Raw genomic sequence first — 5,127 nt, forward strand, 5'->3', positions numbered from 1 at the left:
TGCGATCAAAAGTCATATGTTCGCTAGCGCCACTGTCTACCAACTATTTATTGTAACACGCTTGTCCATCACCAACCATGGCTGACACTATAAATGCATTACTTTCCTTCTTATTCTCTGCTTGTTTTTTATTGTCATTGTCACTATTGAACCGACATTCACTTTTCAGGTGTCCCTTTTTATTGCACACATAACAACGCTTCACATTCCGATTATCATTATTTTTACAGTCTTTCTTAAAATGTCCTGATTGTCCACATTTAAAGCACTTTATATTTTTCTTCACTGCTGACATCGCAACACTCTTCTCAGATGTATCATCTTCTCAGATGTATCATCTTCTCAGATGCATCTTCGCTTTCAGCCGTTCTTCCTCGACCAACAGTCTCGCTATTAAGTTATCTACCGTCTGTCTTTCTTCTGATGTCGACTCCCATGCTGATACAAAGTGGCCGTATCCCTCAGGCAAGGACATCAAGATCTTTGTCATAACAAATTTGTCTGACATTTCTTTACTCAGCTGTTTCAGTTTACTCTGAAACTCCTGTACTTTTGATATGAATAGCGACACATCCATGCCTTGAGTATATTTTAGTTGAAAAAATTGCTGTTGCATTATATGAATGCTTGTGTCACTCCTCTGCTCATACACACTATGCAGCTTTCTCCACATTTCCGCCGCACTTGTGCATGTCAGGACATTCAACATTACAGATTCTGACAGTCTTGTAACGATTAGACTTTGAGCTTTGGAATCTTCTTTCAGCCATGCTGTCCGCTCTGGTTCTGCCTCTGGTTTTATCCTCGTACCTTCTGCGATCTCGAAAACCCCTAGACCTCGCAGCAATACACCCACCTGGAATTTCCACACATTCCAGTTTTTGGCTCCTTCCAGCTTCACAACGCCCACTGTTGCCGATGTTAACTGATCCATTGTTTACCGGATCGCCAAGCAGCTCGTTTTGTTTTAACCGACACGCCAACGACAAAACGTCCGCCACGGTCGTTCCGTTACACGAGTACCGCACTGCCTTTTTCGGCTTTCTTGTAGATTTTTTACCTCTAACTCACTCACAATCACAGTTATGAGCATGTAGCTGGGCCCATAACCTGTTAGGTTTAACCGAAATAAACCAGTACGCAGTGGTATAATTGTACGAATCTTTATTAGTACAGAGAATAAAATAAACACACGTTCCACCTGGAATGGCGCGAGACAGAGAGACTCGCGTTCCGAAACTCATCGATTACAAGCATAAGGGAGATCGGCAACAATACTGCCAACTTCTCCAGCGGTGTAACTAATCTTACTAGAATAACTGCACTCTTGCACCGATAATTCATTGAGCTCCGGTAACTTAGCCGGTCAACTTCGACTTTATTAATTTTCATATTTTTTTATCGTTTGTTGGTCGTTTGTTGGTGATTGTTGGCCTAATTACAACGTTTGTTGGTTCTTAATTTTTTTTTAAATTTAAAAAGAAAAATTAGCATTAAGTTAGCCGGAAAAATTTTATTTTTAATTTCAAAAAAGCCTAATCGATGCGTAATCGTTTGCTGATGATTGTTGGTCTAATTTTAGTGTTTGTTGGTTTATTATTAGTCTTAAAAACGAAAAAAACGAAAAATTATCTCACATATTAAAGTAATCGAAGATTGGTTTATTTGCCTACGACTTAAGCTTTATTTCTATCAATTTAAGGCTAACATCTATAAAACTGCCATATGAATACGGGCCTTAACATCGGCAGAAAATCGCGAAAAGATCAAGAAACATGGTGGTTCGTGATTCCTGTCTTTTTGCGCCGTCATCATTTCAACGAGAGACCGAGTGAGATTAGATTATAAGGTAATTAATGTAGAATTCTATATGCTAATGTTTTGAGCAGAACGTTCTTTGATTTCTAATAGCGTTTTTTACTGGCAGAGCTGGTGCGCATTTAGTGCACTGCACATTAAAGCCGTCGTACACAAATCAACGTAATGTATATGCTTAGTATAAACAGGTTAAGTCATGATTGCATTATTTGATAAAAAATGTACTGCGTATTTTATTAGTCGAAATATTTGCATTTTACTTTGAATATTAGAGATTAAATCAGTGTACAACAGCTTTAATGTGCCCTGAGTGCAGTGTGTACCAGCTCTGCCAGTGAAAAACGCTATAAGAGGATTTATATTTTATTTTTTCTTGCATAGATAAACAGAATGTTATCGGAAAGTCATCTAAGCATTTTGAGAAGAATCTTCGGAAAGATGAACGTAGAAACCAATTGTTGCAATTAAGAAGAAAGAAGCGCGAGCAAGTATTTGCGCAGAAGACAAATCTCGGTGGTTTTTTTCGTCACCTGTTCTTATCTGCGTATTATAAAGGAATATTTATATATATATATTCCTTTATAATTTATGCTACAGGTTGCACCTGTTTTACAAAATCTTCAAGGTTCAAATAAAAGGTAAAGTTATATATTTCTTTATAATGCATATTTAGTGTTACTTTGCTTTTACTGTGATCAAGTTAATAAAAGTGTAACTTTTTTTAGGTTGGTTCAGTAGTTATAGCTATATTTTCTGAAGATAGAGCTCTTTATCGAGCGGAAGTTCTGAATATTGATACGCGGAAGGATGCATACGTAGTTCAGTACATAAATTTTGGAAATTGCGCAGTCTAATCAACATCGCGTATTTCAAATTCGACATCGATGACATCTCCGGAGAGTTAGATGCAAAGAGACCGGTACTTTTCCGCTTGACGCCCAATATCTTCGAATTTCTCACAACTATAGGTCAGTCAGACACAATCTTAATCTTCTCGTCTGTCGACGTGAAAATAAAGATATCTTGATATAGACATCCCTTGTGCTTGGATAAATTCAAATGTTATATAGAAATACTTGTAGTAAAACCGATATTCATTACTGTGCAGACCGTTGCCAAATTCTTTCAGGTTTCACGATGTTAATTCTTTTGCAGGAGTTCGCGGACCATTGACCGCTAGCGCGATCGCCACAGCGCGCTGTTTGGTTCAGCCCACGTTCCAGCTGCATGCTATACTTCGCACAATTTTGCGGGATGAAGTGATCGCGGACCATAAACGGCAAGAAGACGCCAAGGGCACATCACAAGAGCCGACCGATCTAAAGGTTGAACTTCTGATAAAGATGGTGAACCACGCGGTCAACGCGATTGTCGGTAGACTAAATTCTCTCGCGAATTTCGACGGCAATGACAGTAAGGTCAGCACACTAGTAGCCGCTGCCAATAGCCATGACAATCTCTGCAGAATGGATTCCTCGTGGCACCCATGGCTGTAAGATACAGAACGTTTGGCCTAACAACACATTTGTGCTATAACGAGAAAAGGATTAAAATCATTATCGCATTATTCATTTTATTTTCTTGCCCATATACGTTCTTATATTTTATAACACTGACGCTAGCTTTCAGGAAGTTATTGAAAAATGAAAGATGATAAAGAGAAGTTAGACGCTAGAAAAGTATTATTTATAATCTATACATATATATAGATATATGAATATACGTAGTTTATATGCATTATAACATTAATTTTGTACAACGTAAATCGAAACTATTTGTAAACTGCGAATTTAATTCTATTCTCTAACTCTTACTTTGTATATGTATTATATTGCTTATAGATTCGGTTTCACTATATATAAACATACTGTTTGCTAATGCATAGCACTTCAATGTAACGTAAAGCTCCAGTTCGAGTTCCTAGTAAGTAAACTATATTTTAAGAAACTTGTGCAGATAATTTGTAAGAATAGTTCTTGCTAAGAAGTGGAATATAGACCTGAGATACATATAGTACTTATTTATTGTAAAAGACATGAACATTAGGATCTATATGAAAATTGTATGAAATAATAAGGTTCTTAAAAAAAAAAGACGTTTTGTTACTATTGGAAATATAATCAGGGACGACTTGAAATGTGGTGAGATGAGCAGGGAACACAACAATCTTGGTCTTTGTACACTCTGAATACTGTCTTTATTATATATAAGTATATCACACTCTGTAACTTAAACCGTAACCGACACGTCTGAACACGACGGTGATCGAGGCTCTTGTGAGCACCACTGATGCCCGCACGCACGCGTGGCGCGCCGAGTCGCGCCGCCAACCGGGGGCTGCCCTCTAGAAGGGCGGGAACTTATTGCTCGTTCAAAGTCTTCTCCCAACACTCCCTCCCTTTGGGCAAGCGATCCACGGGTCCTCTCTAAGTTTCCTCTTTATCTGAAACATAACAAGAATTAGTTATCGACTAAAATTAATCTCTAACTTTGTCTAAACTCTATATTCATTATTTTATCTCTCAGATACACAAATGCTTCTAGAGGTAAAGGTTTTGTCATAATGTCTGCCAAATTCTCTTTGGTCTTTATCCATTCGACTTTTACCTTCCCTTAATCAACACACTGCTTGATAAAATCTCCATGAGTGTCATCCATATGTTTTCTGTTTTCAGTTTCTTCTTTTTCTTCTAAGTCGTCATCAAACATTTTAAGTTTGTGACTTCTATCCATCTTAGTGCAGTTTCTTGCTGCTCTGTTGTCATGACTCTATAAATTTTCTCGTGCTTGGATACCAGAGTATATAGTATATATCCAGTGTCAGTATATCCCACCAACACACCAATAGCTGTCTTGTCGAATTTCAACGTAGGCTTTGGTACTCTTGCATATCCAATGCATCCGAATTTCTTTATTGGTTCAAAATGACAACTTGTTTCTGATGAAAACTTCTTCAACGTTCTGTTGAACCTTTCTGCAACTTCATTGTGTTCTGGAGTGTACGGTGATGCAAATATGGTTTTTATCTTTTCTCTTTTTAATACCTCTTTAAAAGCACCTCCCGTAAATTCCTTGTCTTGATCTCACTTTGCATAGCATAGCTTTTCTTCTTTTCCTAGTAGATTTCTGGCGGATATAAGATATTTCTCTAGAGCCTTTCCCGATTCATCTTTTGTCTTCAGAGAGTAGGCTTTTGCTAATCTAGAATAGTCATCTAAAAAAGTGATTATAAACCTCTTTTGTCCTGGATAGGATGTAGGTTTTGGACCTATGATGTCCGTATGTATTACCTGTAGTGGTCTCTGTGCT

General features: G+C 37.7%; 1 long non-coding RNA gene across 3 annotated transcripts; it reads left to right on the plus strand.

The window, feature by feature from the left end:
• The first annotated feature begins 1,620 nt into the window (after nt 1-1,620).
• Nucleotides 1,621-3,901, plus strand: LOC112466282. 3 transcript variants are annotated; one of them, XR_003042120.1, is made up of 5 exons: nt 1,621-1,849; nt 2,200-2,331; nt 2,416-2,456; nt 2,544-2,786; nt 2,974-3,901. It is a non-coding gene; the product is annotated as an uncharacterized LOC112466282 (long non-coding RNA). The 3 variants fall into 3 exon arrangements; XR_003042122.1 differs by lacking the exon at nt 1,621-1,849 and adding an exon at nt 1,959-1,980; XR_003042121.1 differs by lacking the exon at nt 1,621-1,849 and adding an exon at nt 1,970-2,006.
• The last annotated feature ends 1,226 nt before the right edge of the window (nt 3,902-5,127 follow it).

This window comes from Temnothorax curvispinosus, unplaced genomic scaffold, assembly GCF_003070985.1.
Source record: "Temnothorax curvispinosus isolate PA1 unplaced genomic scaffold, ASM307098v1 QBEX01001528.1, whole genome shotgun sequence".
In the NCBI taxonomy this organism is placed as follows: domain Eukaryota; kingdom Metazoa; phylum Arthropoda; class Insecta; order Hymenoptera; family Formicidae; genus Temnothorax; species Temnothorax curvispinosus.